General features: G+C 42.3%; 1 long non-coding RNA gene across 1 annotated transcript; it reads left to right on the forward strand.

The window, feature by feature from the left end:
- Positions 1-410: 410 nt before the first annotated feature.
- LOC109944803 (uncharacterized) lies at positions 411-3929 on the forward strand. The gene is made up of 2 exons (XR_002267965.2): positions 411-1038; positions 3030-3929. It is a non-coding gene; the product is annotated as an uncharacterized lncRNA (long non-coding RNA).
- Positions 3930-22499: the final 18570 nt, after the last annotated feature.

Here is a 22499-nt window from a genome sequence, read left to right on the forward strand (position 1 = left end):
AGTATTCGTAATTAATATGTTTCATTGTCTATAGCCGTAGAACAATTAGGCGTTCGATTTTTATAAATTGGATTGCGCACGTTACCAAAGAGAATCAGATGCAAGGGTAATAATCGGATTAATTCTCCAGTATGTTATACATGATAGAGGAATTCAAGTGTTCGAATTTGTATAAATATGGAAATTTGTCTGATCTCGAAAATACCTACCAGTGTTAGTGTAGTCCAAAAATATTAAAATTGATATTGTTTTGAATGGTCTGTTTGCATCTCGTTTAGATTCAAATTCTAGATTTCATAGGTGTTTTCTTTTGTTACAAATTAGAGAAGGAAAAATAATTCTCCTTATTCTTCCCACCGCCTAACTATCTCTTTTTTTTCTCTCTATTGATTTATCTGTACACAAGCTTCTAGAGCCGATCCACACGTCTCCCTAATCCTCTCCCCACACAAACATTATCTTCATCCCACACGTCACCCTCTCTTCTTGAGAGCATGCCGCCCCATCTCCTTTCCCCCATGGCACCCATCTCTTCCCTGCTGCTTCTCCTGGCCGAGCTGCTCCACCATCCGCTGCTGCTCCAAAACTCAGTGCCGACCACCATCTCCCATGGCGCAGGAGCTCCCCATCCTCCTCTTGCCAGGGCGCCGTTGCTGAGCTCGCCCTGCCCCCAGCCATGGACGTCGTCAGGCCACCTGTTTCCTATCTTCCATGGACGCCAATAGCAGCAGCCCACTCCTTTTGTTCTCCATGGATGAAAGCCCAAGCATCTGCGCCTCCCCTAGGTTTTTGTACAATCGCAGCAGCACGTCGGACCTTTGCAACCCCGGTGAGACCAGCTGCTTGCGCTATGTTTATTCCCCACCAATTCCTATATTTGATTATTTACTGTGTATGTTTGTGTGTTTGTGGTGGAGGTAAATCCTAGGAAATTTAGATGAGAAGAAAGCTTTAGCGAGACGCTTGCCAAGTGCTTGGTGAATCGCCTCAACCGGATGTGGTTGTCGATCTCGCGGAGTCGAGTCGAGTTTAGTCGTGGTAAGTCGATCCATTGTTTTCGTTAGTCGGATGAATGATTAGTTTGTGTGGATGTATAAGGCTTGTGCTATTAAATTGATTTGTGTGTGTGAATGAAATTATTTTCATGAGTATGTATTAGTATCAACATATGTTGGAGATAATTCTATGTTTTAGTGGTCATGTTACCTGATATTTATTAACCGAATTCCGGTTGAATGGATGTATATGCATAGTGTCATTAGAGTAGTTCTTCATTTGCAATATGAACTTTAGGTTGAAGATACAAATTCATACGAAGTGATCGTGTGTATGGTTATAAAGTATACCAATCTATATATGTGATTAAGTAGGTGGTTTTTAAGTCTACTTTAAGATAAGGTGTTAGTAGTATTTGAAGTATTAAGCACATGACAGTTGTAGAAGCCAAATAGGAGCTAAATTGAATATATATTGCTGTTTAGAGCTATAGGTACAGTTTTAATTGCGCAACTAATTTGACAAAGTAAACTATGTTTTCTGTAGACATATTATATAGGAAAGTTGTAGCTCACTTCTTTATCTTGCTTGTGTAAAAATTTCATGACCATAGACTTAGCAGTTTAGAAGTTATGATTTTCCCAAGTTCAGTTTCAGAATCTGTCCAAATTATGTACAGGTTTCAAAAATTGGATTGTTTGATTAAGTAAAACTGAGAATCAGCTCTTAGTAATTATAAAGAAGTTGTAGTACATTTCGTAGGCTTTCCAAAAAGTCTTGGATCACCCCTTTTGGTGGTCTAAAAGTCAAGTTATGGCTGTTTGAAATGTGATGTTTGAATCTGTCAAAAATCTGGACAGCAATGTGTGGTTGAATTAATTGACTTTGATACACATTGAATCACTTTGAGATGATTATAAATGAATTGTAGACAATTCTACTAGCTTTCTAAAAAGTCTAGAATCACCTGATTTGAATGTCTGAAACTCTAGTTATGAATTAATGAAGTAAGTAGTCGAATTCTGTCCAAATCTGGACAGAAATTGTGTCTAGTACTGTTTGACATTTCTAAATGTCGAATATCATTGTGATGATAATACCAAAATTTTAGAGGACTTTATAAGCTTTCCAAAAAGTCTTAGTTTACTATTTTTGGATGAATATTGTGTAAGTTATGAATAAAACAACTAGCTGCTGTTCTGCTGTCCAAAATCAGCAAGCATTAAGTGGATTTATTGAAGTTGCTCTTGTTTGGCTAGGTTGGATTAGTCATTTTTTTGACCCTTGATTGATGACAACTTGTTGCATATGAAGTGTTTATCGAAATGCCTTGTTATATTTGATTAATTCATTTCCTTCTTATTGTTTGACTAAGTAAATTTAGTTAGTTCTTGATTGGTGAAGTCTTGTACTTGCTAAATTCAAGTGAACAAGTGTCCCAAGCTTAAGGTGCTATACTCAGTGATCTAAGGAAAGTATGGAACACTTATTATATTTCATCTTGTATGTTTTAGATCTTTAATTGCTGAGGATGTAAATTCTATGGAACTTTATGTTGTGTGACAAGTGTTCTACTTGTGTGATTGAATAGAAATGTGATGATTTATTAGTTGGTGTGTTACAATAAGTTAATTTGGGAAAGAAGTTAGGAAACTAGTTAAGATACTCATATCTTTAATCTAAATCTTAGGTGACTATCACTAGTGAACCTAAGTTCTAGTAATCCTTTGAGATGTACTGCTTTCTTGATGCTTGTTCTATCACCTTTTCCAAGTTTTGAGTGTTAAAAAGTGACAAGTCTAAGGGTAATAACCTATGCTTTAGCTTAAGGCTTATGTTTAGTATGATTTCCAAATATTTGAATTAGGTCCCCCTAGCTCGAGGATCATGATTGTTGTTAATTCAAAGATAGCTAGTGTTTGCCTAGGAGTTGTAATGCCTTACTAGCAATATATTACCCTCTTCGGCATAGTGTTATTACCTTGTATTGTTTATAATTATTCTCACTCATATGCATTATGCATATCATCTAGGTACGTTAATTAATCACGTGATGTGAAGGACAAGAGCTGGATTAATCACAAGACGATGCTGATGGACGAAGCTAAAGTGGATGAATCAACCAAGTGCCAGGATGGGAGATACTCACCAAGTGATCGTCATTTAACAACACTAACATAGTGTTATCCCAGGCAAGCCCCGGTGCATTTGCCACCTCCTTCTGTTTTAAAAACTTTTATCACTTACCTGCTGCATTAGGTGATAGGAGTTGTGTGAATAAACAATTGATGCATTACCATTCCTTGGAATTTGATTATCCTCCTTGCTACCTGTTTTATAAAGAGAACTAATGAGGCTTAGCCCTGCCTAGAGAACTAAAACTTGATTCTTTTTAAAAGAATGCTGTGTAACACTGGGTATGGGTTTGTTTTATGAAAAAGGACTTGTAATGGTGAGAGCATCATCTGCAGTGATGAATTCATCATTCAAGTATGGTACCTCTGTCAGGTACATGGTTTTGGGAAGGAAATAATAATATGAGACCAGACGTTGAGCAGGAAAGGTCGCCCGTCTGTGTCGATTAAGGACCGTACCGAAAGTAGGCTTGCTGATCTAGGACCCTTTAACTGGCCACATGCCTCGTCATGGGTAAGCTTAGCCTCGGTCGGACCAATACCAGAACAGCTCGCACGCACTGGGAGTGGAGAGATGGCGAGAGTAGCTTGTACCCTCCGTGGCAAGAGACTGGAAGGTGGGGTGCTGTACTCTCGGAAACATGGCGGGCACCATGGCGAGAGTAAAGTGTACCAACCAGGCCAATGGCTGGACGGTGGAGTACTGTACTCTCGGGTCGCGTGAACCTATTCTGGTCTTGAGAAACCTGTGGGCGAGTTGACATATGCAAGGGTTAAGTGCTACATATGTCGTGTGGTTGGAGATCCTCAGCTGAGTATTAATCGATTCGGATCGCCGTTACTTCTCGGATATGAAGACTGGATCACTGCCCTGCATCGTAGATAACAAGTGAAACTAAAGATGCTAAAATAAAGTTAGTGTAGGACAAATGAATGCTCTAGATTAGGAAAATCTAGATTCAGGTAAAGTACTTAACTGGTGAAGTAAAAGCTTGGCATAAGGATCCACTACTAGTAAGCTATTCTGCAAAAATGAGTCTTTGAAATTTGATAAGCTTTACCTTGATTCCCAATAAAACAGCATACCCTTGAGAGTCTTTTCTTTAGTCGGGTAAGTCTTGCTGAGTAATTGCGTACTCAGGGCTTTATTCCCTGTTGTTTTTCAGGTTATAAGTTTGTTCTGTTGTGGATGGTGCTAAGTGCCGGTGGGCTCGGCCTTCTTATATAACTATATCCCATCTTTAGCTTCTTTATTGAGGACTGTCACTTAAGCTAGCATGTATTTTAAAACTTATAAATGTTTTATACATTCAAATTGTAATCTTTTTGAATCAATTTCTTTTGTAATAAACTCCGATGATATATATTGTAATCTTGTTATAACTTGTAAATGTTGTAACTTGTAACCATTTTGTAATAAAGAAATTCCGCTGCAAATGTTGGTGTGTGATTTGTGTTTACTTAATCCTGCGATCTTGGTGGTAAGTCGTTTATCCGGGGTCCTCGGGGCACTCGGACAGATCCTGTTAAGTTGTTTGGTGCACACGCATAGCTGTCTGAGGTCTTTGAGACAAGGACAGGTGCATGTGGACCCGATAACTTGGGAGGTTCTGCGACAAATTCTATTAAGCCTTGGGCCAGGATATCCCATCCCAGGGGCCAGGATATCATAATCCACCCCCTTAGCAGACCGACGACCTTGTCGGTCAACCCTAATCCAGGAACCTCCCCTCTTAGCCACATCTGTGCGTCTAGTGTCGTCATATGTCATGCCATGTGACCACTCCAGACCCACATGCTCCATGTGCCATATACCCGAACCCCCTATCCCACACATGCCCGTGAAACCTCGAGAGTCGACTCTGATACCACTTGTAACACCCCGTCCAATACCTGGACCAACGGTACTTACTCTTGGCAGCTCTCTAGGATCATATATTATCCCCATAGACCAACACGAGTCTTTTGTGCGTACTTTGTCCTCACTCATGCGCATCCGAGAAAACATCTCGGTAGGTCACCCACCCCAAATTGCTCCAATACAAGCACGCTTAACTTGGAGCTTTTTTCGAGATATGCTTCCGAAAAAGAAGATGCACCCTGTTGGTATGAATACACTATTAATTCTATTAAGCCTTGGGCCAGGATATCCCATCTTAGGAACCAGGATATAACAATCTAGACGACGTAGAGTCGAATAGGGGTGACGGTGAATATGCAGAAAGCTACAACTAAAGATATGTTACATCTACTCCTAGGGCAGGAAAGGTAAATAAAGTAGATTGATTCGATTGGAATGTTTTTGGGGGTTCTCAATCAGTCGTACCCCTTTATATTTATAGCGGAGGAGGTTTGGACCTATTCCTAGGCGATAACCAACAGATCTCACATGATTAGATAGATAACCACGTACGAGATAAGGATGATCACCTTAGTTAATCTATTCGTGGGGCATGCAGACGATCCGGGCTCTAGGGTCAGACCCTACGCCACTTTTTATGCTCAATAAGAGACTAAGGTGGCGTTATAGGGAGGCCCTGGTCACGGTCCTCTTCTCTCTTTTCGCCTTGCGCACACTAGTAGCCACATCCCCGTGCTCGCCACCGCCGTGAGAAGAGAAGTCGGAGGGAGCAACGTGGTTGTTCCACCGCCGGTGAAGCTCGTCATTGCGGAGTGTTAGCCCTCGGTGTAGGGTTGAGGTGGATCGTCTGCATCCAGGGTTGCCGTCCGTGTCCACGGCTGGAAGGCGGAGCTCGCGGAACTGTGGCAATTCCTCGCCGTCAATCACGAATTGCCAGGGAACCGTGGGTGACCGTGGACTGCACGCCTGCGCGCACGATTCTTGGTATGGATCCCTTGCCCGTATTTGCCTTCATTTCCGCAACGAGTAGAACCGTTTGATTCGAAGTTGGTGCACCTTTGTCGAGGATTCACCTCGCCGGCAATGGCGCTCGCCGTAGCTGTAACGCGAGCGCCGTTCTTAGTTTTGGGGGGGGGGGAAGATGAGCGAAGGGGGAAGACGGGTTTTGGATGGTTGATGGGTAGATCAACTGTCCTGAGCCTGCCACTACGCAGGTGAAACCTGGGCCACTGGATTGACCGTGATGGGTTCAGATACGATCAAGGTTGTTTTGAATCCGGATCGTTGGAATGTAAGGGGACCGTCGGAATCATGTGTAGGACAGCGGTATCGTCGGGTTGACGTGGGCCCTTGGATTCTGATCTAGCAGCATGGGAGTTGGGTGGCCTTCAATCTAATCGGATACATTGAAGTTAGATCCGGCGGCTAGAATACTGCGATACCCCTTCAGCCCTGTAAAACTACAAAAGGGACCCTCTGTTATTTTAGTATCAACCCGCCGTCCATATTCACTATGTACTGAGTCTAGAAAATAATGCGCAGAGGCCCCTGCTGATTTCTGTAATTATGCCCCCGGTCCCGAGATCAGAGAAATTTGATAATTAATAACAGAAATTGATTTTTAATGTATAAATAAATGCTAGAACTTATTCAATTCACATAAAATTCATATGAAGTCCAAACTAATCCATTCCAGTTTCTATAATTCTGTATATTATTGTTTATCAATTAGATCCACTATTTTGACATAAAAGCCACATTAAAATTAATATCCTATTTAATCTTGTACCAAACACATAAAACCTTTGGAAATTCATAACTTAAAATCTATAATTCCAAAATTAATGATTCATGTTCTTATGATCTTATTTTAATGTGTAGATTATTATTATGTATTTTGTTTACATGTTTGATGTGATGTTAATTTTCTCCTTTATACTATGCTTGTTTGTATTGTGGCGAGTAGAAGAGCTAGTGGCTAAGGATCCTAGTGTTCATCAGATAGAAGTTGTTGAGCAAGAGCTCATTGAAGGCAAGTTATGCCCTTGACTACTTTTTACCCAATAATGTTCTTTAATATCACTCATTAATGCATAGGTTTAATTTTGATGGGACCCAATAGGTCACCCTAGACTGTTTATCTTTTTACCTTGTTTATCCCTGAAACATTTGGGTAGTCATGCTATTGCTTTACATGGTTTTGGGTTAATATTTCATTATATCCATGTTCCAATTATTATGTTATTTTATTTATGTTCATGTCAAGATCATTAATTTTAATTGGAACATGGAGCTTAACTTGAGAAACACGTGCCACCACAAGGGAGGAATGGGACCCCTTGGCTGACTAATTAGGAAAGCTAGTGGAAGACTACCTTACCCGAAAGGGGCAAAGGCAGTAGGGGAGTAGGCATGTAGGGAGGTTCTCTAGTTGATTTTGCTGCGATGGTGGTCAGACAGGGGATTCCTACAATTGCTCTTTCCATAAACTGTAGCGGGGTTTTGGAAGCTAGTGGAACTTTGTAAAGGCCTCATAGTGTTACCCTGCCTCGTCTCCTCGGTAGAGATGAAAGGGACTTCTAGACCCCTTGGCAACCGAGTGACATGACTTGTGGGTAAAGGGTACAACCTATGTAGAGTGTAAAACTGGTATACTAGCCGAGCTCACGGTCATGAGCAGCTTAGGACTCTCGCATGATTAAACTATGGAACTAAATTCAATTTGTCATTTGCATTGCATGGAATTTATTATTAATTTTGTTTATTATTTCTTATTATGGTTTGGTATTTACTTACATTTAGTAACTGCTAATAAAATTTGACCAACTTATTAAAAGCAATGCTCATCTTTAACCCCTATTATTGATCAGCCTTACACATCACATGAACTCCCACCTTTTGTGAGTTCATGCACATTATTCCCCACAACTTGTTGAGCGATGAACATGTGTGAGCTCACCCTTGCTGTCTCACACCCCCATAGGAGAAGAACAGGTGGTACAAGAGGAGCCTCACAGCGAGGAGTTCGACTTGATCTAGGTGGCGTCTCCCAGTTGACTTATCGGCGCCAAGGATGGATTTTAGTTCATTTTATATTTTATTTTGTAAGACTTCCACGATGTAATAAGTACTCTGATGTTATTGTGACATTTATCTCTATACACTCTGTTATTATATGTGTTGTCTTCTTTGATGCATATATGAGATGCACCCGGCCTTGTCCATTAAATCCGGGTGTGACAAAAGTGGTATCAGAGGAATTATTGACTGTAGGACGAAACCTAGATAGAAATGGACAAAACCCTGACCTACTTACCTTATTCTGACTCTTTCTATACTTATCTTGATCATGTCTCACCTTCTACTGTTCTACTCTGATCATTCTTACCTTTTCTACTCTAAGACAAGATGGATTTCACACCTTGGAATCCTACATTTATGACCTTTTTAAGAGATAGGGGCCTAAGACAAAATTAAAACTATTTTCTCTATTTTAAAAATGTTGATTGATTGTTCTGATGATAAATGCCTGATTTGCTTCTTTGATTGATTGAGACATTATTGTTGGGCATCTTAGCATGTACCACCATAGGGTAATGTATTAGCTTAGTAGGTAACACACTAATCTACTTAGGTAATAAATCCCCCAAAGTAACATAATTCGTAATTACTTGCCTTGTCTACAATTCTTTCTAACCATATGTTTCTAACTCAGATGGTCAATACCAGGAAGGGAGGAGGAATTGATTTGCCTACCAACCCATTCAACCGGAGGGTACTTAGACAACAACAACAACAAGCCGAGATGAATCATCCGAATCCTCCAAATCCTCCACCAGCCGAAACTGATCCAACAGTTGCAGCCCAGATGTAGATAATGCAACAGATGGCTGATACTATGGCGGATATGCATGCGCAGATACGGCAGGAACACCAAGAGATGCGCCAAGAGCGAGAGGAGATGCGCAAGGAGGGAAGGGCGCAACAACAGCAAGCACCACTGCCACCACCTCCACCACCAGTTCCACCCCGGGACAAGCACCGTGAATTCATGAGCCACAAGCCACCGATGTTCGTTAGCTCTCCAGATCCTCTTCACGCTGATGATTGGCTGAAGTCTGTGGAGAAGATGTTGAACATTGCATAGTGCTCTAACCAGGAGAAGGTTCTTTATGCTTTTGGTCGTCTGACTGGTCCTGCTGCTGATTGGTGGGATTCTTACACTGCTGCCCATGATGCTGCTAATACTATGACATGGGTGGAATTTGTAACTCAGTTCAGAAACTATCATATTCCTACTGGACTGATGAAGATCAAGAAGAAGGAATTTCTGTCGCTGAAGCAGGGAAGCATGCCAGTCAACGAGTACTGTGATAAATTCATCTAGCTATCTAGATATGCACCTGATGAAGTGGCAGAAGATGAGAGAAAAGCAGGAGCATTTCATTGAAGGACTCAATGGACCTCTGCAGTATGCTCTGGTGGCTCATATATTTCTATCATTCCAGAGGCTGCTCGACAAGGCCCTAGCTATTGAACACAAGTGTGTTCAGCTAGGAGATTTGAAGAGGAAGGCGATATCCCAGGGTCAGGGAAGCAGCAGCATTCATCCTCGCTACGTTCCACCCCTGGGTACACCAGTCCACACTGGAGAAGGCCAGCGTCTAGCTCAGCACACACCTCAGGGGACTCCACCGACTCGTCAGGCTACCCCCACTGGCACCCCGACAAAATTCTCACGACAGTGCTGGTACCACATGCTACAAGTGTGGTAAGATTGGTCATTATACTAATGTTTGTCCACAAAGGAGTGCTACTACACCTGTGCAGAACAAGCAGCAGACTCCGGGATCAAGCAAGAGATTTTCTATCGCTAGGGTTAATCAAGTCAGCGCCGATGCTACTGCTGAAGGAGCTGACATCGCACTTGGTATGTTTTATATTAATGCAATTCCTGCAACAATATTATTTGATTCTGGTGCTACATATTCATTTATGTCTGCTCGATATGCCAACACAAATGAGTTACCACTGAAAAATATGAAAACACCAATGATAGTAATTACACCTAAAGGGCCTGTTGAGGCAAATTGTATGACACATAGATTGACATCGACAATTATGGGAAGAGAATTCTGGGCTACCGCTATAATATTAGAGGAAAGCAGTACAAATCTGATCCTTGGTATGTCATGGTTAAGAAAGGCGAAGGCCATTATACAATGTGGTAGGGGTACTATAGAACTCACCAGCCCTAAAGGAGAAAGATTTCAAGTTGAAATTACAGTAACCATCTCTACCAGATGTGCGTCATTCTTAATAGATGGGGTGTTTGTTGGTGACAACATCCATGTGGTTAGGGATTTTCCACATGTCTTTCCAGAGGAGTTACCAGGGATGCCACCAGATAGGGAAGTTGAGTTTGTCATTGATCTCTTACCTGGGACTGCTCCTATTTCTAAATAGCCATATAGGATGTCTGTAGAAGAACTAAAAGAACTTAAGAAGCAGTTAATGGAATTACAAGAGGCTAGGTACATTCGTCTGAGTTCCTCACCTTGGGGAGCACCAGTTCTGTTTATACAGAAGAAATATGGATCACAAAGAATGTGTGTGGATTATAGATCCCTTAATGATGTCACTGTGAAGAACAAGTATCTGTTACCCCCAATTGAGGATTTATTTGATCAGATGAGAGGTGCAAGGGTATTCTCAAAGATTGATCTCCGATTGGGTTATCACCAAATGAAGATTAGGCCATCTGATATTCCCAAGATGGCTTTCTTAACCCGATATGGTTTATATGAGTTCACAGTTATGTCATTTGGACTAACTAATGCACCAGCTTATTTTATGAATCTGATGAATAAGGTGTTCATGGAGTATCTTGACAGATTCATCGTGGTATTCATCGATGATATTCTTATTTATTCCAAGAGTGATAGTGATCATGAGGAACATTTGAGATTGGTGCTACAGAAGCTACGGGATAATCAACTCTACGCCAAGTACAGCAAATGCGAGTTCTGGATTGATGAAGTGCCATTCCTTGGACATATCATTTCTAATGGTGGGATATCAGTGGATCCTGGTAAAGTCAAAGAGATAATGGCGTGGAGCATACCCAGTACAGTTACTGAAGTCTAGAGTTTCTTGGGACTTGCAGGCTATTATCGACGATTTATTGAAGGGTTTTCTAATATTGCTAAGCCTATGACCTCACTTCTAGAGAAGGGAAGAGAGTTTAAGTGGGACGAGAAGTGCCAAGATAGCTTTGATCAACTGAAGACGAGATTGATGTCACCCCCAGTGTTGGTTATGCCAGATCTACAGAAGGGATTTGACATATATTGTGATGCATGCGGCCAAGGCTTGGGATGTGTGCTTATGCAAGAAAGACACGTGATTGCCTATGCGTCTCGTAGTTCCGAAAACATGAGTTGAACTATCCCACTTATGACTTAGAACTGGCAGTCATAGTGCATGCACTTAAAATATGGAGACATTATATTATGGGAACCAAGTGCCAAATATACACTGATCACAAGAGTTTGAAGTACATATTCACACAAAAGGATCTCAACCTTAGGCAATGCCGATGGTTGGAGCTCATTAAGGACTATGACCTGGAGATTCACTATCATCCGGGCAAGGCGAATCTGGTTGCCGATGCCTTGAATTGAAAGGGACATGTTCATTCAGCTATTGTTGCCCATCTACCCAACGAGATTGTTGAGGATTTCAGAAGACTCAACCTGGAAATAGTTGCACATACTAAAGGAGTCACTATTGATGTGGAACCTACCCTGAAACAAGAAATTCACAAAGGTCAGATTGGTGATGCTAAAATTCAAGAGATCAAGGATCTTATTACCGAAGGTAGAGGTCTAGAATTCATGAAGGATAAGCAAGGCACGGTATGGTTTAAGAACCGGATATGTGTTCCTGAGATTGATAGCCTTCGGGAGACTATATTGAAGGAAGCCCATGATTCTGATTATTCTATTCGCCTTGTAGCACCAAGATGTATCAGGATTTGAAGCAAAAGTATTGGTGGAATGGGCTGAAAAGAGATGTGGCTGTGCATGTAGCTATGTGTGATGTATGTCAAAGAGTCAAGGCCGAACACCAAAGACCAGCTGGACTATTGCACCCATTAAGGATACCCGAATGGAAGTGGGAAGAGATTGGTATGGATTTCATTACTGGATTGCCTCACACCTTGAAGGGATATGATTCCAAATGGGTGATTGTGGATAGACTGACCAAAGTAGCTCATTTCATTTCGGTCAAGACTACTTATAAAGGCTCTTAGCTGGCAGAGTTATACATGGCTCGGATTTTGTGTCTACATGGAGTACCAAAGAAGATTGTGTCTGATTGAGGTTCACAGTTTACCTCAAGATTCTGGAGAAGCTTTCTTGAGAATATGAATACAAAGTTGAACTTTAGTACAACTTATCACCCTCAGACTGATGGATAGACTGAAAGGACTAATCAAGTATTGGAAGATATGTTGAGAGCTTGTACCCTTCAGCATGAAAGAAGTTGGGATAAAAGTCTACCATATGCTGAATTCTCATATAATAATAGTTACTAGGCCAGTCTGAAGATGTCACCATTCGAAGCTTTATATGGCAGGAAGTGCAGGACTCCTCTATATTGGGATCAGATTAGAGAAAGACAGTTCTTTGGGCCTGAACTTATTCAAGAGGCAGAAGAACAAGTCTATATAATCAGGGAGAACTTGAGAGTAGCTCAGACCAGGAAAAAGAGCTATGTAGATAATAGAAGAAGACCACTAGAGTTTGAGGAAGGTGATTATGTGTACCTCAAGGTGTCACCACTTCGTGGAATAAGGAGATTCAAAGTTAAAGGCAAATTGTCCCCTCGCTTCATTGGACCCTTCAGAGTTTTTAGGCGAGTTGTGGAGATGGCATATCAACTCGAGCTACTTGATAATCTATTTGATGTGCATAATGTATTCCATGTGTCTCAACTTAAGAAGTGTCTACGTGCCCCTGAAGAACAATTACCAATGGAAGAGCTTAGTGTTCAGGGTGATTTGACTTATACAGAATATCCTATCAAGATTCTTGATAGTTTGACTCGAGTTACAAGAAATAAGGTGATAAAGATGTGCAATGTGCAATGGAGTCACCATGGTGAAGATGAAGCTACTTGGGAGAGAGAAGAAGAGCTTCGGATAGAATTTCTTCATCTTTTCCCTAGTCCTTCCTAAATCTCGAGGACGAGATTCTTGTTAAGGGGGTAGGATTTGTAATACCCAAAAATGCATACAATGAGAATGTAGTTGATCTCCCTATTTTGTGTGCCATATATTCATCATAACAAGAGCATACCTATAATAAAAATGATTAATTAAAATAAATGATACTAAAATGGAAAATGCATCATTCTGAGATTTCATTTTGTGTGCTTTTGTGACAATTTAAAAATAATGTAAAAATAAATATATTAAAGTCCATAGTGGAATTTAAGATCTAAAAGAAATTCTAGAATTTAGAAAAGAGGAGAAAGAAAATATTATGTGAGTAAAAATAAGTATAAAAATATATATAATAAAATATATTATTTCTACACTAGGATTTGAATTTGTATATTTGACTCAAAGGTGAAACTCATAACAAGATTCAAATTCAAATTTGAGATTCAAATGAAAAGAAAAAGAAAAAAAAACATAAAAGAAAAAGAAAAACCCTGCACTGGGCCGCCTCTGCTCATTTTGGCCCATTAGGATTCGCGGCCGCCCAGCCAAGCCTGAGGATCGGCGCCGACAATGGGGACCCACTGGTCAGCCACACTACCACGTCACGCGTCTTGCCCCTTTCACTGACTAGCGGATTCCACCGTTCTGTGCGCGTACAGTCGCTATCATGCGGGACCGACCTGTCAGCCGGTATCACGCCTGCCTCTCATTCTCACTTATGGGTGGGGCCCTTCTGTTGGCTATTTCCTCAACCTCCACTCGCGCACAGTTGACGCAGCTGCTGCCGTGATCCTCGCGATTAGCGTGGACCTTTTTTTTCCTCGGTCGTTATAGGGAGGCCCTGTCACGGTCCTCTCCTCTCTTTTCGCCTTGCGCACACCAGTAGCCACACCACCATGCTCGCCACCGCTATGAGAAGAAAAGTCGGAGGGAGCAACGTGGTTGTTCCACCGCCGGTGAAGCTCGTCATCGTGGAGTGTCCGCCCTTGGTGTAGGGTTGAGGTGGATCGTCTGCATCTGGGGTTGTCGTCCGTGTCCATGACTAGAAGGCGAAGCTCGCGGAACTGTGGCAATTCCTCGCCGTCGATCACGAATCGCCAGGGAACCGTGGGTGACCGTGGACTGGACGCCTGTGCGCACGATTATTGGTATGGATCCCTTGCCCGTATTCACATTCATTTCCGCAACGTGTAGAACTGTTTGATTTGAAGTTGGTGCGCCTTTGTCGAGGATTCACCTCACCGGCATTGGCGCTCGCCGTAACTGTAATGCGGGCGCTGTTCTCAGTTTTGGGGCGAAGATAAGCGAAGGGGGAAGATGGGTTTTGGACGGTTGATGGGTAGATCAACGATCCTAAGCGTGCCACTGCGTAGGTGAAACCTAGGCCACTAGATTGACCGTGATGGGTTCAGATACGATCAGGGTTGTTTTGAATCCGGATCATTGGAATGTAAGGGGACCGTCGGGATCATGTGTAGGACAGCGGTATCGCTAGGTTGACATGGGTCCTTGGATTCCGATCTGGCGGCATGGGAGTAGGGTGGCCTTCAATCTAATCGGATACGTTGAAGTTAGATTTGGCGGCCAAAATACTGTGATACCCCTTCGGCCCTATAAAACTGCAAAAGAGACCCTCTGTTATTTTAGTATCAACCCGCCATCCATATTCACTGTGTACTGAGTCTAGGAAATAATGCGTAGAGGCCCCTGCTGATTTCTGTAATTATGCGCCTGGTCCAGAGATCAGAGGAATTTGATAATTAATAAAAGAAATTGATTTTTAATGTATAAATAAATGCTAGAACTTGTTCAAGTCACATAAAATTCATATGAAGTCTAAACTAATCCATTCCAGTTTCTATAATTTTGTAATATTATTGTTTATCAATTAGTGCCACTGTTTTGACATGAAAGCCACATTAAAATTAATATCCTATTTAATCTTGTACCAAACGCATAAAACCTTTGAAAATTCATAACTTAAAATCTATAATTCCAAAATTAATGATTCATGTTCCTATGATCTTACTTTAATGTGTAGATTATTATTATGTATTTTGTTTACATGTTTGATGTGATGTTAATTTTCTCCTTTATACTATGCTTGTTTGTATTGTGGCGAGTAGAAGAGCCAGTGGCTGAGGATCCCGGTGTTCAGCAGATAGAAGTTGCTGAGCAAGAGCTCATTGAAGGCAAGTTATGCCCTTGACCACTTTTTACCCAATAATGTTCTTTAATATCACTCATTAATGCATAGGTTTAATTTTGATGGGACCTAATAGGTCACCCTAGGCTATTTATCTTTTTACCTTGTTTATCCCTGATACATTTGGGTAGTCATGTTATTGCTTTACATGGTTTTGGGTTAAAATTTCATTATATCCATGTTCCCATTATTATGTTATTTTATTTATGTTCATGTCAAGATCATTAATTTTAATTGGAACATGGAGCTTAACTTGAGAAACACGTGCCACCACAAGGGAGGAATGGGACCCCTTGGCTGACTAATTAGGAAAGCTAGTGGAAGACTACCTTACCCGAAAGCGGCAAGGGCAATAGGGGAGTAGGCATGTAGGGAGGTTCTCTGGTTGATTTTGCTACGATGACGGTCAGACGGGGTATTCCTACCAATTGCTCTTCTCATAAATTGTAGCGGGTTTTCGGAAGCTAGTGGAACTTTGTAAAGGCCTCGTAGTGTTACCCTGCCTTGTCTCCTTGGTAGAGATGAATAGGACTTCTAGACCCCTTGGCAACCGGGTGACATGACTTGTGGGTAAAGGGTACAACCTCTGCAGAGTGTAAAACTGGTATACTAGCCGAGCTCATGGTCATAAGCATCTCAGGGCTCTCGCATGATTAAACTATAGAACTAAATTCAATTTGTCATTTGCATTGCATGGGATTTATTATTAATTTTGTTCTATTATTTATTATTATGGTTTGTTATTTACTTACATTTAGTAACTGCTATTAAAATTTGACCAACTTATTAAAAGCAATGCTCAGCTTTAACCCCTATTATTGATCAGCCTTACACATCACATGAACTCCCACCTTTGGTGAGTTCATGCACATTGTTCCCCACAACTTGTTGAGCGATGAACATGTGTGAGCTCACCCTTGCTGTCTCACACCCCCCACAGGAGAAGAACAAGTGGTACAAGAGGAGCCTCACAGCAAGGAGTTCGACTTGATCTAGGTGGTGTCCCCCAGTTGACATATTGGCGCCAAGGATGGATTTTAGTTCGATTTATATTTTATTTTGTAAGACTTCACGATGTAATAAGTACTCTGATGTTATTGTGACATTTATCTCTATAAACTCTGTTATCATATGTGTTGTCTTCTTTGGCGCATTTATGAGATGTACCTGGTCTTGTCCCTTAAATCCGGGCATGACAAATACCGGGAGAGCGGCCTTTCCATCCTCGGCCGAGTATAGGGGCACATGTAACAAAAATATATTTATCTTTACACCAATGTAATCCTTATCTTTATGCATGGGGCTTTCATTTTTTACCTTGTTTTTGGTGGTTCAAAGGCATAATACCTTTAATAAAGGTTGTCCTTGAAAGTCGCCTAGAGGGGGTGAATAGGCAAAACCTGAAAATTATATACATTGAACACGCACTTTGATCGAGGTTAGGGTTAGAAATAAATCAGAGTGCGGAAGAATGTTTCTCTTGTCGTGAGTTGCTCAACTGATGCGGATAACTTTGGGAGCAAACTCAAATCAATATTAGCAAGGAAACTTTAGAGAGGGAAACAAATCAAATAGATATTAACACAAATGAACACGGTGATTTGTTTACCAAGGTTTGGTTCCAAAGAACCTAGTCCCTGTTGAGGAGGCCACAAAGGCCGGGTCTATTCCAACCCTTTCCCTCTCTCAATCGGTCATATAGACCGGTTGAGTGCTTCTCCTTAATCACTTGGGTCACTAAGGCCCCGCAAGGATCACGACACAAAGAGGTGTCTCTTGCAAGCTTTATAAGGCATTTGAGAAGGAATTAGAGTGAGAATAAGGAAGCAATCCAAGCAACAAGAGCAACAAAAGAACACAAAACACCCTCTCTCAAATCACTAAGCAATTGAGTTGATTTTGAGGCTGGGAGAGGATTTGATCTTTTGAATGTGTCTTGGAGTGAATGCTTTTGCTCTTGTATTGAATGTGGAGTTCATAAAACTTGGATGGCTTGAATGGGGGTGGTTGGGGGGTATTTATATTCCCCATCCACCAATTCGGCCGTTGGCTGACACTGCTGTCGACGGGCACATCGGACAGTTCGGTGGTGCACCGGACATGGCACTGTTCATTGTCCGATGCAATAATACCCAATTTGTAAACAATCTGAAGAGAGTAGATCTCACTATGTGTTTTTGCCCCATACTCATTGTAACCTAGAAATAAACCATCGCATCATATTGGATCTTTGTTTGTGCATTTAAAAAAACATAGTAAAATGGATACAAATATAATAATAGGTGGAGGATTGGTATTTAACCCAAAAGTGCAAATTGGGAGAATTGGAAATAAACTTGAAGAGAAGAGGAACAGAAAATAAAAAGAAAAAGAAAAGAAAATGGCAAAATCTTCTCTGGGCCAAAATCCTGGCCTCGGCCCAGCCCCATCTCCTTTCTGCACGCCGCACCAGCCCAGCTGGCATCCCACCGCCCCGCACTGTCCTTATGCCGTCAGCTGGGCCCGCGCGGGCAGGACAATACAGCGTGGGTATTTGTACCTGACGGCCACTTCCATGTGGGTCCCATTGACCATCTCCACTCGTGCGTGCCCTCCATGGCTGCGCAGTGCGCACCGGGATCGTCGGACCATTGAAACCACCAAGCGCATTGGCCGGGGGAGGGAGGTTCTGTGGTATAAATCCGGGCCTCCGCTTCGCCTGCTGGCGGATGAAGAGAAAAAGAAGTCGCCAGGCTAGAGTAAAGAGGTGAGGGTGTTGCGCCGCTGTGCCGAGCGGAAGCCGCCATCGCTGTGGTCCGATTGTGCTTCCGGCCTGTGGCTGGAGTGGGGCCGTGTGGCGTCACTGGGACGTGGTGAACCAAGGCGCGGAATCCCTGGGCCATCTGGTGTCGTCGCCGCGTCCATACCTCGGCCGAGTCGCTGGTCAACTGAGGGCAAGCCGCTTCTCCCGTCGCGCCAGAACCCGGTGAGCAAAGCTCCTTCCCCGCGTTACCGTAGGGCCGTACCTTCCTGGCCAACCCGTTGGGGCAGAGTAGAACGCGTGCGCAGGGTCTGGGCCTCACCGGCGACGTGCGCGGTGGAAGGCGCTCGGAGGGGAGTGTGTTCGCCGCGCGGTGCGCGGACGGTGTTGGCGTTCGGCCGTGGAAAAAAAGAGAGAGAGGGAGCCAGGGTTGAAGACGACGTGCAGGCCATAGATTTGGATTTCGATGGCCAGGATTAAAAGTGACTTAACCCTTCGTCGCGTTTGAACCGAGCCGTCGATCCTGCATCGTATGCATCAGATTAGATTTTGGTTCTTTAAATCATGACCGTTGGATGTTGATCGGGCGGTCAGGCGGGTGTGAGGTTGGTTCATGCGTGATCCATTCCTGGCCTCTGGATCTGATCTGGATGGCCGAAAATCAATCATACCCCTTCGCCGTGCATTTTTGTTAAAGAGATCTCGCCAAATGTTGAAAACAACCCGCAGTCCTCTCGAGTTACCCTCTGTGTCTCGGGAGTTTTTATTGTTTAGCCCCTACACTTCTCAATATTCCGTGCTCGATCCAGAGTCTTGGGAAAATAGGAAATAATCACAGAAATTGATTTTTAAATGCATAAATAAATGTTAGAACTTGTTTAATTTGTAGAAAATCCATATGAGCTCCAAATTGGTTCATTCCAGTTCCTAAATTTTTGTAAAATTATTGTCTATCCATTAGTACCTCTGTTTTGACATGAAAGACAATTTAAAATTTATCTATCACTTAATCTTGTATTAAGCACATAAAACATTAGAAAAACCATAACTTAAAATCTATACCTCCAAATTTAATGATTCCAGTTCCTGTGATCTTAGTTTAATGTCTAGATTATTACTGTGTATTTTATTTATATGTTTGGTGTGATGTTATTTTTTGCTATACTATGTATGTATTGTGTTGGTGCGAGTAGACGAGCAAGCTTCAGAGGATTCTAGGGTTCAGCTGGTAGAGACTGCTGAGCAGGAGCTCGTTGAAGGCAAGTTGTGCCCTTGATCACTTCTTTTACCCATTCATGTTCTTATTAATCATAATGATCTGCATAGGTTAATTTTGCTGGGATCCAATAGGTTACCCTAGATTTTGACTATCTTTATACCTTGTTTCACCACTGGTTTTACTACTAGATTTTGGGGTAGTACATGCTATTGCTTTATGTGGCTTTGGGTATAGAGATATTCAACACTCATGATTACACTTGTTATTATCTGTTCATTATTTTCTGTTCATGATAAGATCATTATGTTAATGGGAACATGGAGAACCACTCGGGAAAACAGTGCTACCACAAGGGTTTAATGGGATGCCCTTGGCTGATTAACTAGGAAAGCTAGTGAATGGCTACCTTACCCGAAAGGGGCAAGAGCAGTAGGGGAGTGGTCAGTGTAGGGAGGTCCTTGGGTAGATTTTGCTGCGATGGCGGTCAGGCGAGGGATTCCTGCACTGGAGCTTCCTATAAACTGTAGCGGGTAGTCTGAAGCTAGTGGAACTTTGTAAAGGCCTCGTAGTGGTACCCTGCCTCGCTTCCTTGGTAGAGGTGTACGGGGTCTGATCAACTCCGTGGCAAATGGGTAACACGACTTGTGGGTAAAGATGCGCAACCTCTGCATAGTGTAAAACTGGTATACTAGCCGTGCTAACGGCTATGAGCAGCTCGGACACTCACATGATTAATTTATGGAACTTAAACTTAATCTGTCATTTCATTGCATTTGGGATTATTTTATTATTACTTTTATTTATTATTTCTAAGGTTTGGTATTTACTTACACTTAGTAAGTGCTAATAAAATTTTGACCAACCTATAAAAGCAATGCTCAGCTTCAACCTCTATTTCATTGATCAGCCTTACACTTCATGAACTCCCACCTTTGGTGAGTTCATGCCATATTATTCCTCACAACTTGTTGAGCGATGAACATGTGTGAGCTCACTCTTGCTGTCTCACACCCCCCCAGGAGAAGAACAAGTGGTAGAAGAGGATCCGCCTAATACGGAGGCTTTCGACTTGATCTAGGTGGCATCTCCCAGTCAGCTTTCTGGCGACAAGGATAAATTTTAGTTCCTACGATATTCATATTTTATTTTTGTAAGACTTCCGCTATGTAATAAGTACTCTGATTTTATTGTGACATTTATCTCTATACACTCTGTTATTATATATGTTGTCTTCTTGGCGCATGTATGAGATGCACCCGGCTTTGTTCCTTAAAGCTGGGTGTGACAGAAGTGGTATCAGAGGAAATGTTGACTGTAGGACGAAACCTAGATAGAAATGGACAAAAAACTTACCTACTTATCTTATTCTGAATCCTTCTAAACTTACCTTACTCTGGTTCTTTCTATACTTATCTTGATCCTGCCTCACCTTCTACTATTCTACTCTGATCATTCTTACCTTCTCTACTCTGAGACAAGATGGATTTCACACCTTGGAATCCCTACCCTCTGACATTTTAAGAGATAGGAGGCCTAAGACCAAACAAAAACTATTTTCTCTATTTTAAAAATGTTGTTTGATTGTTCTGATGATAAATGTCTGATTTGCTTCTTTGATTGATTGAGATATTATATATGGACATCTTAGCATGTTCCACCATAAGGTAATGAATTAGCTATGGTAGGTAAAACATTAATCTGCTTAGCTAATAAATCCCCCAAAGTAACATGATTCGTAATTACTGCCTTGTCTACTATTCTCTTACCATATGTTTCTAACTCAGATGGTCAATACCAGGCGGGGTGGTGGAATCGATTTGCCTCCTAATCGACACACTCGATGGATATATAGACAACCCCAGCCACAACCAGTAGAGATGAATCCTCCTAATCCTCCACCCGGCGGAGTCGACCCACTGATTGCAGCTCAGATGATGATGATGCAGCAAATGGCGGACACTATGGCAGATATGCGGGCTCAGATGCAGCAAGAACGCCAGGAGATGCGTCAGGAAAGAGAAGAGATACGCCAAGAGTTGCGCCAGGAGCGAGAAGAGATACGCCAGGAGAGAAGGGCGCAACAGCAGCTGCAACAGCAATTTCAGCAACAACAGCAATAGCAGCAACAACAACAAGTACCATTGCCTCCACCACCACCACCAGTTCCACCTCGTGATAAGCACCGGAAATTTATGAGTCATAAGCCACCGACCTTCGCCAGCTCGCCAGATCCACTTGATGCAGATGATTGGTTGAAATCAATTGAGAAGATGCTCAACATTGCCCAATGCTCAGACCGGGAGAAAGTTCTTTATGCCTCAGGACGTCTGACAGGTCGTGCTGCTGACTGGCGGGATTCTTATACTGCTGCCCATGATGCTGCGGACACTATTACTTAGGCAGAATTCAGTACACGGTTCAGAAACTACCACATTCCAGCTAGATTGATGAAGATCAAGAAGAAGGAGTTTCTGTCATTGAAGCAAGGCAACATGTCTGTCAGCGAGTATAGAGATAAATTCATTCAGCTCTCCAGATATGCTCCAGATGAAGTTGCTGAGGATGAAAGGAAGCAGGAACATTTTATTGAAGAACTTAATGGACCCCTACAGTATGCACTGGTGGCACACACATTTCCATCATTTCAGAGGCTGCTGGATAAGGCTCTTGCTATTGAACACAAGTGTGTTCAACTGGGTGATTTGAAGAGGAAGGCTATCTCACAGGGACAGGGTAGCAGCAGTGTTCGTCCTCGCTACGTTTCGCCACAGGATACACCTACTCATCCGGGGGGACCACACCCAGCTCAGTACACTCCACAGGGATCTCCACGGACACCTCCTACTCGCCAGGCTACTCCCACTGGCACCCCAACAAGGCCTACAGGACAGAAGACCAGCCCTACATGTTTCAAGTGCAGTCGGATTGGGCACTATGCTAATGCTTGTCCAATGGGGAATTCTGGAACACCAGCTAAGAACAAGCAACAGACTCCTGGCAAGGGATATTCTATAGCCAGGGTGAATCAAGTCAGCGTTGATGCTACTCTAGATGGTGCGGACATCGTACTTGGTATGTTTTATGTTAATGCAATTCCTGCAACCATATTATT

The sequence above is a fragment of the Zea mays genome, chromosome 3, assembly GCF_902167145.1.
Source record: "Zea mays cultivar B73 chromosome 3, Zm-B73-REFERENCE-NAM-5.0, whole genome shotgun sequence".
In the NCBI taxonomy this organism is placed as follows: Eukaryota; Viridiplantae; Streptophyta; class Magnoliopsida; order Poales; family Poaceae; genus Zea; species Zea mays.